This window comes from Ambystoma mexicanum, chromosome 5q (assembly GCF_040938575.1).
Source record: "Ambystoma mexicanum isolate Mex_15411 chromosome 5q, UKY_AmexF1_1, whole genome shotgun sequence".
NCBI classification, from domain to species: domain Eukaryota; kingdom Metazoa; phylum Chordata; class Amphibia; order Caudata; family Ambystomatidae; genus Ambystoma; species Ambystoma mexicanum.
This window is the reverse complement of record NC_090933.1, coordinates 1,189,890,671-1,189,903,852: the sequence shown is the minus strand read 5'-3', so window position 1 is coordinate 1,189,903,852 and position 13,182 is coordinate 1,189,890,671. Positions and strand designations below refer to the sequence as shown.

Below are 13,182 nucleotides of genomic sequence, written 5' to 3'. Positions count from 1 at the left end.
CTTAATACATTTATTGCTTATCCACCCCCTGCATCTGTCCTTGACCACATTTCATTTTCGTTGCTGAGTCCGCCCTCACATGGCCTGCTGAGAAGAGTCTCCACGCATCTACTACCCTTTAAAAAATAAAAAGGAAAGTAATTTGCTTCCCATAATACTGCTTGTTTTCTAATCCTGGGACCCTCCACAACAAGACGAATATTTTGAGACTTTTCCCAGAATCCACACTGCAATGGGTTCTCATCTTGTACTCTGGTTGTACACCTGAGGTGTTTTGGTTCCTTGATATTTCCATATCCTCTTCTAGACTACATATGGTCAACTTCCTTGCCCTCTTGTCAAAAGATTTCCAATTCTGACTATTAAACGTATTGTTTAGTGTCTTTTTGTCTGCCTCAAGCCTTTCTTTATCAGCAGTATTGCTGGCCGGGACCCAGACTTATTGAGCAACAGCTTCAGGGCTTTATTCTCAGCAGGGAGTTTATATAGTGTAGGCCACCCAAAAACGTAAGTATTTTCATGGTCTCCTAACTATCCCTACGACAGGACTTGTGGTTTGTGGTGGTTCGAGGCTCAGGGTGCCCCGAGTGAAGATATTTGGGTGCACATTGTTGGCCTGCAACTTCAAAGACCATTTCGAGGGGATTGGGTCCTCCGACGTATTCCATATCTATGACATGTAATCACCACAGCTGTGCTGCTTCGGAAACTTTTTCGGCGTCTGCGTCCTGCGTCGATGACGTCGATGCGCCGTCGTCGAGGACCTCCTCCGACGTCATCCGATGTGATAAGTAGGACGCACGACGCCCATAGCCTCAGTTCCGTTTTTTCCGCGAACGTGTTGCTTCGTGTTTCTCGGTTTAAACGCCTCGACTCTTTTGGAGTTCTGTTCGTCTCGGTTCTTCGAACCTGTTCGTTTGTGAAAATCCTTCTGAAGATGTCTACTTCGTCTTCGACCCCGCGTCCGGGTTTCAAGAAGTGCGGGGAGTGTGGGTCCAAGATGTCGGTGACGGACTCGCACGACGCCTGCCTCTGGTGCCTCGGGGAGGCCCACGACACGGATGACTGTATCGACAGCCAGTCGCTCACGCCCAAAGCCTTACGCGAACGTAAGAAGAAGTTGTCGGTAGGTCGGGTGTCCAAGCCCCGGAAGTCGAAGTCTGCGGGGCTTTCGACGGATGATTCAAGGGGTGACTCTCCGTGTCATCGTCGGAAGTCTCGTGGGTCTCCTTCTAGGAGTCGGTCTCGCCACTCCTCTGCCTCTTTGAGGCATTCTGGGAAGCGCCGACATCGGTCATCTTCCAGGTCCTCTTCGGAGGGCTCTGCCCGGCACGTCGCTTACCCCTCGGGCCGTGCGACGCCGGAGGAATGGGCTTCCTTCGGGAAGAAGATGTTGGCGATTCTTGAGTCGCAGGGTACTCAGCCGTCCGCGCCCCCGAGTGGGGTCGGTCGTGTGAGGTCGAGAGACACCGCTCGCAAGAGTGGTCGGCACGAGTCACGGGAGAGGTCCCGTTCGGACAAGGGGACTCGTTCTCGACGTACCCGTTCCAGGTCCCGGTCCTCGACGCGTTCGAGACCGTGTGCTCCTGTGAGGTCTTCGAAGAAGGCTTCGACGTCTGTGGCGTCGAGGGCGTCGACAGGCTTTCTCGAGGCTCTGGCTCCGAGGAAGTCGTCGATGCCGTCGACGCTCAGGTCGTCGAGGGACACGCTCGGGGCTCCGGCCTCGAGGGCTGTGTCGACGCCGCCGATTCTGGAGGCGCTGCATCTGACGTCGACGTCGACGCCGATCCTCTCGGCGCCGATGCCGGTTCTCTCGACGCTGGCGCCGATTCGCTCGACGCCATCGACGCCTTTCGTGTCGGAGGTACCCCAGGGCACGGGTGGACCCCCTGGGAAAGCTCTGGTTAAGAGCAAGCACTCTCGAGTGCCTTCTTTTCGCCACCTGGACTATATTTCAGAGGCGGATGAGGATTCTGATGGCCTGGTTCCTAGTCAGGTTCCGGATGACATTGTCTCGGGCCATAGTCAGTTTGACGAGTTGAGACAGTCACTGCATGATGCCAGTGGACTGGACACCTCTCCGGAGGTGGAGTTTTGTAGGCCTGAGCCTGGCTCTCATGCTGATTCCTCGTACCGGCGCCTTATGGCTAGGGTTTCTGAGTACTTGGGATGGTCTGCTCCCCCAGGGGAGTTTGTGCAGGATGATCTGACAGACATCCTTGATGTTGGTCCCCCAACTGACCCGGTTCTGCCGTTCCATATGGCTTTACAGAGAAGGGTGGCGGCGGCTTGGACTGCTCCGGAGAGTCTCCCGGCGGTGGGCAGATCCTTGTCGCGGAAATACCGTCCAGCCAGTGGCGACCCCTGCTACTTGACCAGGCACCCCACTCCGGAGAGTTTGGTGGTGCAGGCGACCACGGCCCCGGCGAAGCAGGCGTCGTACCCTACCATCCCTCCTGATAGGGACGACAAACGTTTTGATGGCTGGGCGAAGAAAGTGTTTTCTTCTGGTGGTATGGCGCTTCAGGCGGCCAACTCCATTTGTGCCTTGTCACGTTTCACGCACACTCTGTGGAACTGTGTTGTGTTAGCGGCTGAACATGTTCCCGAAGGGGATGAACGGGATGGTTTCCTTGCTATGGTCCAGGATGGTAAGGATGCCATGTGTGAGTCCGTTCAGTCGGGTTTGGACTTAGCTGAATGCGTCAGTAGGTCCATGGCGGCGAGCACCGTGATACGCAGGTTTGCGTGGTTGCGGAAGTCTGGGTTTGCGCCTGATGTGCAGTCCCGGCTCCTCAACATGCCCTTTGATGGTGAACACCTTTTTGGCAGCAAGGCTGACGAGAGCCTTGAGAGGTTGCACACCTCAAAAGCTGCAGCGAAGTCGTTGGGCGCTGCAGTTCGCCAACCTCCGCCTTTTCGTCCTAGGGGACAGCAGTGGAGGGGTGGTTCCTTTCGCTATTACTCATCCTTCAGTAAAGCGAGAGGAGCTGGCAGTCAAAGAGGCCAACGCAGGGGTACCAGAGGTGGACGACAGGGTACCCGTGGTGCCAAGGCCGCTCGGGCAGTTGCCTCTTTGCCCTCAGGTAACGCCGCAGCCGCTCCCACTCTGTCGTGAGGCCATGTCCCATGGTTCGCCGGTTGGGGGAAGACTGGCGCAGCATCTTGTAGAGTGGCAAGCCATTACTTCAGATGTGTGGGTTCTGGAGATCATAACCCACGGCTACTGTCTTCCTTTTCGGCACAGGCCTCGCGACAATCCACCGGGGATCCTCTCTTTGCAGAGTCCGGATCCGCTCCTTGCGCAGGAAATTCAAGCCCTGCTGGAGAAAGGCGCCATAGAACTGGTGCCTGTAGCGGAGAGGAACAAGGGATGGTATTCCCCTTATTTTTTGATTTCGAAGAAAGACGGGGGATTGAGACCCATCATGGACTTGCGCGGTTTGAACAAACTCCTCAGGAAGGACAAATTCAAGATGGTTACTCTCTCTCAAGTCCTCCAGGCCCTTCAGCTTCAGGACTGGTTGGTGTCACTCGACCTCAAGGATGTTTACTTCCATGTGCCGATCCATCCCAAGCACAAGAAGTACCTGAGGTTCGCGGTTGGCGACTCGCACTTTCAGTTTCGGGTCCTGCCGTTCGGATTGACCTCCGCCCCGAGGGTTTTCACCAAGCTCATGGTGGTGGTGGCAGCGCATCTCAGGCAAGGGGGGATTCACGTCTACACCTACCTGGACGATTGGTTGATCAGGGGGAGCTCTCCCGAGCAAGTCCTGGATCATCTATCGGTCACCTGTCGCTCCCTTCACAGGCTGGGCTTCTCCCTCAATTTAAAGAAGTCCCATTTGACGCCAACACAGCGGCTCCAGTACATCGGAGCAGTGCTCGACACTTCCCTGGGGCAGTGTTTTCCTCCCCAGGTGAGGGCTCTTCACATTCAGCAGATGGTGCACAAGTTTCAGCATGCCCAGACGCTCCCAGCGTTCGAGTTCTTGAGGTTGCTCGGCCTCATGGCATCCTGCATTCTTCTGGTGCCAGAGGCTCGCCTGCGGATGAGATCTTTGCAGTGGGCACTCAAGACGCAATGGTCGCAGTCCTCCGGCAGGATGTCGGACTCGATTCAGGTGCCGTCCTCGGTCGCCCGGGACCTTCTGTGGTGGGCCGTCGAAGGCAACTTGATGAAGGGGGCTCCATTTTGGCTTCCCTGGCCGGAGGTGACGATCGTGACGGATGCATCCCTCACGGGATGGGGAGCTCATGCCAACGGGCTGACAGTCAGCGGTCGTTGGTCTCCGTCGGAGTCCAGACTCCATATCAATCTGTTGGAGCTGAGGGCAGTCAGGCTAGCCCTGAAGGCTTTTCTGCCGTCTGTGCGACGGAAGACTGTCCTGATCCTGACGGACAACACAGTGGCCATGCACTACCTCAACAAGAAGGGGGGGGGCAGGGTCACTTCCTCTGTGCAGGGAGGCGATGCAGCTCGAGTTCTGGGCCATCCAGCAGGAAGTTTCGATCTCGGCAGTTCATCTGGCCGGAGCCGAAAACGTGACGGCGGACGCTCTGAGCAGGCAGAGCGCGATCTCTCACGAGTGGGAGTTGGCTCAGGAGATTCTCCTGGAGATCTTCGCCCTTTGGGGGACCCCTCAAGTGGATCTCTTCGCCTCCAGTGTCAACCGGAAGTGCGAAAGGTTTTGCTCGCGGGAATTTCCACCAAAAGGAGCCTTAGGAGACGCGTTCGTGGTGGAGTGGTCATTCCCGCTGCTGTACGCGTTTCCTCCAGTCCCCGTCATCCCGCAAGTGCTGCGGAGGTTACGGAAGTTCGGTTCCCGGATGATCCTCATTGCCCCGGCGTGGGCTCGGAGGACGTGGTACCCGGACCTTCTCGACTTATCCATCTGCCCTCCACGTCGTCTTCCCTACCGAGACGATCTGCTCTCACGGGAGGGGGGTCAGGTTCTCCATCCAGAGGTCAGATCCCTCAACCTTCACGCTTGGCTTCTGAAAGGTTGAGGTATAAGGATTGGGACCTCCCTGAGGACGTGATGGAGGTGTTGCTTTCGGCCCGAAGGCCAGCAACAAAGTCTCTGTACCGTTGCCGTTGGCGTAAGTTCTGCGACTGGTGCAGAGTTCAGAATGTGGATCCTTTTGCATGTGACATCCCCATGGTTCTGTCCTTTTTACTTTCTTTGGCCCACAGGGGCTTGCAAGTGGGTACCGTTAAGGGTTACCTGGCGGCGCTGTCCATCTTTAAGCGCTCGTCTGAAGAATGTTCTTACTTTAAAATCCCTTTGATTTCACAGTTCCTGAAAGGGCTCACTAATGTGTTCCCTCCGTCACCTTTCCTGGTGCCAGGTTGGGATTTAAACCTTGTTCTTAAGTTTCTTATGGGTGCTCCGTTTGAGCCTTTACATTCTTGCCCTTTGAGGCTGTTAACTCTGAAAACTGTGTTTTTAGTTGCGGTTACTTCCGCTCGCAGAGTGAGTGAGTTACAGGCACTTTCAGTTAAGCCTCCCTTCACTGTATTTCACAAGGACAGGGTTGTCCTTAGAGTTCGTCCTTCTTTTCTTCCGAAGGTAGTGACGGAATTTCATTTGGCCCAGAAGGTTGTTCTTCCGGCATTCTATCCTCCTCCGCATCCTGGTAAGGAAGAGGAGAGGCTTCATAGGCTTGATCCTAGGAGAGCTTTGAGCTTTTATGTTTCACGCATGTCCCGGGTCAGAGTGGATGATCAACTCTTTATTGGTTACGCTGGGAAGCGTTTGGGACAAGCTGTGACGAAACAGACTTTGTCTCGCTGGATTATTTTGGCCATCTCGGAGTGCTACCGCTTGGCGGGTAAGGACCCACCGGCTGGCTTGCGGGCCCATTCTACCAGGGGTATGGCTGCGTCTACTGCCCTGCAGAGGGGTGTTCCTATTCGCAACATCTGTGATGCAGCCACCTGGGCTTCAGTACATACATTTGTACGTCACTATTCCCTCGATTCCATCCGAGCACAGGATCTGGCCTTTGGCAAGGCGGTCCTTTGCTCTGCTATTTGATTGGCTATTCTAAATTTTGATTGTAAATTCTTTCCCTCCTCCTTGCTTTTGGTACTGCTTTGGGAGTCTGTCATAGATATGGAATACGTCGGAGGACCCAATCCCCTCGAAGAACAAGTTACTTTCTTACCTGGTAACGTTCTTTCGATGGGATGGTCCGACGACATATTCCATATCGCTCCCGCCCTGCCTTCCCCGCTGCAGAATTTCTTTTGCGATTGCAGCTTATGTTCCGCAAGGCTTTGTGTCTGACTGGCAGTTGACTTATGTCACACGTTCTGGGGGAAAAAACTGCAACTGAGGCTATGGGCGTCGTGCGTCCTACTTATCACATCGGATGACGTCGGAGGAGGTCCTCGACGACGGCGCATCGACGTCATCGACGCAGGAGCCGAAAAAGTTTCCGAAGCAGCACAGCTGTGGTGATTACATGTCATAGATATGGAATACGTCGTCGGACCATCCCATCGAAAGAACGTTACCAGGTAAGAAAGTAACTTGTTCTTCCCCGCTCATCATGCTCAGTGCTGCCAGTTAGCCATATTTTGGCTTAAAGTACCATAAAAAGTATGTAGCAATTTATGTGTTTGCTGCAATGTAGCACACACCCAGCACCTCCGTGTACAGGAACCCTCAACTCTGCAGCAACTGCACCATCAAACACTATATTATATATTATACTGCACCCTTTCCTCAGTAACTGTCGCCAGATTCCTCTTCACTCCTGTTCCATCTCATTCACTGTGCACACAGTCCTGTGTGGGTTCTGTCACCTCTAGCAGACACATTTCTCTGGGGTTTCTCAGGTTATGGTAACACCTAGCAGACAAACTAGCCGTTGGTTTGGTTGAGAACATTTCAAGCTCATTACGCAGCTGCTTACTGACATGTTTTAGTACTAGAAACTAGCCACACGGCATCATGTCTGATTAATGGTTTGCTTTGATTGCTCTACGCCGACTCGTTATCTTCAATTGAGCATCACCTTTAGCAGCACACCTCCAATCAAGGTTGGTGCAGTTCATTATTTTTGGTCCTTTTCATGGACCTTGGATAACATCCGTCTTTTGGTCTCACACACCGCAATCTCACTCAAATAGATCACACGATAATTTACAAGTGGTCCCCTGATCTTACTAGATGGGAAATGCACCTGAAACACTGTTGCCACAGACAAACAGAATCCACCGTATTTCAAAATGATACAGTATGTCTGGCTCTATCAATCTATAAATAATGCAGTTCCATTTGTGATACTTATGCAAGACAAACACATACCATTCTATCAAAAGGTGGACTTTTTGTTCTTAATAATGCTCGCTTAACTTTACATATAAAATGACAAAATTGCAGCATCATTTTGAAGTTGTTTGCACATGAAATGTTTTAGAAAACCAAAGATGATTACGTTCGAAATTTGGCGCAGTAATGAGATTAGGAAATCAAAATAAATTCTAAAGCAATCAATAAGCTGCTCATAATGGGTCTCAGGTGATCACCCTTAAAAATAAAAAGAAAACTTCATTTTTGTAGTGCTTTAAATGTCAGTGGAGTTGAAATGAGTAATTATAAATATACTTTATTTATAGGAAAACATGTAGTGAAGAATTTGTAACCCATTCACAGGTGTATATAGGAATTCTGTTCTTCTTTTCATGATCCCTTTACATTAAGCAATGGAAAATAAGTTCACTGATGACATTTATTTAGAATGTGGTCATAACAGGACAAACGGGTCTTTTAATCACTGGTAATTACCAAGATTTATTGCACACTGAGAGGAGTCAGTAATGAGAGGAGGACATAAGGTTTTCATGTTTTGAAACAAAGACTTTTATCAAATGAAAATAGGGCTTATAAATGCCTTTCTAGCCCTTTTATAAAGAGGAATTTCCCTACCTAGAAAGCAAAACTAAGGGATCTGTCTGTGTCGGGAAATTCCGTAAATAATAATGTGTCCAAAACGTCCTATCCTGCCCTCACACTATAAACAAAATAAAAAAGGGTGCAAGGAAATGTCTTTGGCCCTCATTACGACCCTGGCGGAGAACCATGGTGCAATTTGCACCATGGTCCATGGCGCTAAGCTGCCAACTCCGCCATGGTGGTTGGCGGACTTACCGCCCCATTCCGGCCTTGGCGGGACGGTAAGTCCCCAATCCCCATTTACCCTTCCCCATTCCCATTTTTGCCCCATAGGGTATAATGGGAGTGGGGAAGGCGTTAATTACGCCACCGTAAATTACGGTGCCGTAATTAACAACAAGTCCCGTAGCGCCATGGATTTTTCCGCCTGGAAAAAGCAGGCGAAAAAAGCACCATGGCGCTACGGGAACTCGTAGTCAGGCGGAAAGGTACGCCATGCTTTACGCCGGCGTAAACCCCTTTCCGCCAGGGTCGTAATGAGGGCCTTTGTCTTGATGATGGCAAAAGTATTCAAAACCAATGTTCTCCAAAGTAAAAGATCCTTAGACTTATGGCATGTCTCCCTTTCACTAGATTCTTCAAAGATGTTTCATTATAAAATAATTCCTTTAAGTAACAGTTCATTTAGGCCTCCAACAAAAATGTTCTCCAAGGTAAAAAAAACATTGGTCCCAGAGGATGATTCTTTAAGTCTGTTTTGTACTCACAAAGTTCTTATTCAAATAAAGTTCAATATACAAGTTTCTGTGAAACTTCTTGTAGCTTTGTAGATTGTCTGGTATACTCCCCTGCCAGGTATCCTGGTTCAACTTTTATTCCCTGGTATACTCACCTGCCAAGACTTCTTTTATAGGTTTTCAGATTTCCTGGTATACTCTCCTGCCTTGAATATCTACACAACTTCAATTGCCTGGTATACTCACCTGTTAGGACTTTTGTAGATTTCTCAGTTCTTTAGTTATTTTCAAAATAACATATACCGTGACGTACGCGGTATATCTATCTTTGGCAATGCTTGTTTAAATTGCTCCCCCACATTGACTTCTCATGTATTTGTATTGCGTTGGGTTTGCCTTCGGACTTTGTCTCGACTGCATTCAAACATTCTTCTTACTTTGTATTGACATTCTTTGTATATTGCTTTTATATACTTTGGGCTGTACCCACATTAGCAATTTCGTTCCATTCATACCACCTGTGTCCTTGTGCTTGTTGGAATGCCCTGGGGTCTGCAGCTGCTTTGGCCAGACTCACCAGGCTTTCCCAGCATTTCTGATATTCTTTGCACCTCTGCGGGACAGCCCCTTTTTCTGCTATGCATTGGAAACTGTGCTGACGTTCTCCCAGTGTTTTACACAACACTGCAACAGCTCTCTGGTTTCCCCTTATGTTCAGGAATGAAGAGTGGTGCTTCAGCGAGCGGTCTGACTTCCTGGAGCTCCACCGTTGCTCCTCTCATCTCCATGACCCGCTTGGCTCACATGCCCCTTCTCTTCTTGCGGTCAGGTGTCCTTCTCCCTGTTCACGAGTCCCGACCTGGGGATTAGGTCCTCTTCTGCACCGCTCACTTCCAGAGTGTGCCTTCCATCTTTAACTGTCCCGTGCACTGCAGGTGAGGCAAAACAACTAGTATGCTGATTGTACTTCAAGTTCCTGTTCTCTGCACAAACTTCTTACTCCTCTTCTTCGTCTCAGTACCTGAATGATTATGGGAGTTGGATTCCATGGATGATATTGGATTCTCGACTCTCATTTAGTTTTCCATCGGGATTTCACATAAGGGTATATTAGAAAAAGCTGTTGTATATGTGCTGTAGGTGTTTGATTCTAAGGTGGGTGCCTCAGCAGAATGACAATCGGCCATCAAAAACTCGGGTATTAGGGATTCTTCCTCATGGGAAAGGTGGAAATACTATGGGCCTCATTACACGGACGGCGGTAAGGGTTAACGGTCACCGTTAATGGCAACGGTGACCATTAACCCTTACCGCCATACTACGAGGTCCCTTAGCGGGTTGGTGCTCTAACGCCTGCTTTTTGCAGGCGTTAAAAACCAACCCGCTAAGGGACCTCGGAGCTAATTACGGCACCGCAAAATTGCGGTGCCGTAATTAGCGCCTTCCCCATTCCCATAGAGCCCTATGGGGCAGAAATGGGAATGGGGAAGGGCAATGGCGGAAGGGGGATTTACCGCCCCACCGACCTTGGAATGGGGCGGTAAATCCCCTTACCGCCAAGGCGGTGCCTGTAATTTACCGGCATGGTCCAGGGTGCTAATAGCACCCTGGATCACCACCTTCCGTGTAATGAGGCCCTATGTCTTCTCCAATGCTGTGTTATTCCCATTGCGGTTGTTCTCCCATGTCAGTATAGACTCTGGGGTGAGTGTTGGGGGTGGCCCCTCTGTCATGTCCCTGGTATTCAAAGATTGAATATAGGTTTTGGGCGTAGCACCCGCTTGGGTACCGAAGTGAGGTGCTACTTGTATGCTCAGGCGGGTTCTGCAATGCCACTCTCTCTTTCACAGGGTCTCCTTTTTGCCAAGTGAAACACTGGATTTATGGCACCCGGGATGGTTGCATCTATTCACGGGTGTCTCAGTCTTTGCAGGTTTCTTCTGGACATGGGGCATTGATTGGGGTTTGGTGCGCTGCTGCTTATCTGCTTCAACTGTATAAAAGAAAGAAAGATCATCTATCTTGACACAGAGATATGGTGTGAGACACAGCTGTACTGCTCCATAACATACAGTCACTAAAAGAAGGGGTAGAAACTAGGCCTTTCCCTGCTGCCACATTCCCCCACAAGGGTAGGCCTGGCTCTGGTTTTCCCCCCTAACAAGCCCCCCCAACTCCGGCCGAGAGGTGTCTCTTACCCCTCTTGACAAGGTCCATGAAATGCCCCGGTCACATTTTTGAATTCATTACTATAAATTATTGCTTTTTCAGTAGAAAATGCAGTGGAAATTATCACAAACTCCATCCCTTCCCCTCATTCCCTTTCTTACCTATACACATCTTTCATATGTGTTTGCTGTCTCCTCTTTTAGCCTTTACTCTCCTCTTTTGCTCTTTTCTATTCTCTCACAGGCCAAAGTATGGATAAGGTGGGGTGTGGAAGGAGGAGACTGACACACAGGAGGCATGCTTTTGGGCAAAGACTTTTATTTTGTATCAAAATAAAGAAAGAAACCTATCTAACTCTAAGAGGGGTTTCTCCTGCCTCAAATAAAACTAAGGAAATGTCAGAATGTCCCTAACTAAAAGGTCCACAGTCGTGTGTCACAATCCTGTTTCTAACCCTCATACTTGTAATAAAACTAAAATGGATTCATCTTCTCGGGGCCCAGAGTGATGATACCCTTCTTCTGGATGGTATGATTTGCAAAATAGAGGAATCTCTCCCTTCTTCAGGCATTTCCCTTGACAGTCCTTTGTGGTTAGGGGGATGTCACCCTTCCCCGGGCGTTTCTCAGGCTTCCCTTGATAGTTCACTGTGTTTGGGGGAATGCCTCCCTTCCCCAGGCCTTTCTCCGGCTCCTCTTGTCGATTCAATATGGTTGTGGGAATGTCTCCCTTCCCCAGGACTCCTTTGATGGTTCACTGTGTTTAGAGAACCCTTCCCCAGGTCTTTCTTAGGCTTCTCTCTGCAGTTTACTGGACAACTCTGGAAAACTCCCCTGCCGGGATCTGCTTTTCTCAAATGTGGGTCCCAGACACCTTCTTCTGTTTCACATATACGGGTCCCAGACCCCCTGGTATTGACTTCTTATCTGTGAGTCCCAGACCCCTTTGTTTTGGTCTCTTAAATACGGGTCCCAGACCCCTCTGTTTTGGTCTTTTAAATGCGGGTCCCAGACCCCTTCGTATTAGTTGCTTAAATGCGGGTCCCAGACCCCTTCGTATTGGTTTCTTAAATGCATGTCCCAGACCCCTTAGTATTGGTTTCTTAAATGCGGGTCCCAGACCCCTTAGTATTGGTCTCCTAAATACTGGTCCCAGACCCCTTCACAATGGTTTCCTAAATGCAGGTCCCAGACCACTTCGTATTGGTTTCTTAAATGCTGGCCTAAGACCCGTTCACAATGGTTTCTTAAGTGTCCAAGAGGTCCCCAGGCAGCCCCTGTACCTTCTCCCGGGGCTCCTTGTCCTTCACCTTCTTCTCAGGTCTCTGCTTGTCTTCTTGCAGCTTTTCTCAGCTGCCTCCTTTTTTAAAATTTTTTTTATTTGCATTTGTTTAGCGCACTTGCAGCCCATAAGGCATCGAAGCGCTGTTACAGAGGATACATAGATTTAAGATTACATATGGGTGCCAGAGGCTCTTAGTTACAGTTTGGCAGGCAAATAGGCAGTGGAGGATACAGATATAATTCACACAGAGAGTCTGGTTTTGATAGCCTTACGAAAGGCTAGGTAGGACTTAATGAGTCTTAGGTGAGGAGGCAGGGCGTTCCAGTGCGTGGCTGCTAGGGTGGGGAAACTGGAGCCACCAGCGCACACTTTCCGTGATGTAGGCCTAACAATGGTGTTGGCATAGATGGATCTGAGCGGTCTTGTGGCGGAGTGCCTGGCAATTCTGTTAGTCGAGTAGGGGGGGGGGCAAGTTCGTCAAGGCATTTGTGGGTGAGGGCAAGAGTTTTAAAGACAATTCTCTCTTTGATAGGGAGCCAGTGAACTTGCCTTCTGATTTCGGAGATGTGGTTTCTCCTTGCGGTGCTGGTGGCTGCCTTTAGTGCATTGTTCTGGGCTAGCTGGAGTTTGGCAAGGTTTTTGTTGGAAGTTCCGACGAGAAGGGCATTACAGTAGTCAAGTCTTGACCCAATGATTGCCCTGGCAATCGTGAGGCAACTTTGATCGGCCAAGAAGGGCATGGCTGCGTTGAGGACTTTGGAGTGGTCTGAGGAGGCAGCAATGGCATTGACCTGTCTGTCCATCGACAGGTCGGAGTCAAGGTAAACTCCAAATGTCTTAACATGGTTTGAGACCTTAATTGGAATGTTATCAATAGTGAAGGAGGCGTACTGTTCTCCAAGGTTACCAAGGGTGAAAGGTGGGCCAATAAGGAGGAGTTCGGTTTTTTCACTATTGAGGCAGAGCCAATTCTCCGCCATCCAGGATTGGATGGTAGAGTAGATAGAAGAGAGGGTTTTGGAGTCTGCTGGGTAGTCACCCGTGAGTGGGATGAGTACCTGCGTATCATCGCATAGTTGGTATTT

The 13,182-nt window shown here is 50.1% G+C and overlaps 1 protein-coding gene across 2 annotated transcripts in view; it reads left to right on the top strand.

The window, feature by feature from the left end:
• TRAPPC9 (trafficking protein particle complex subunit 9) overlaps window positions 1-13,182 on the top strand; it is a 3,490,818-nt gene that overhangs the window by 2,530,823 nt on the left and 946,813 nt on the right. The gene's annotated exons all lie outside the window — the stretch shown is intronic.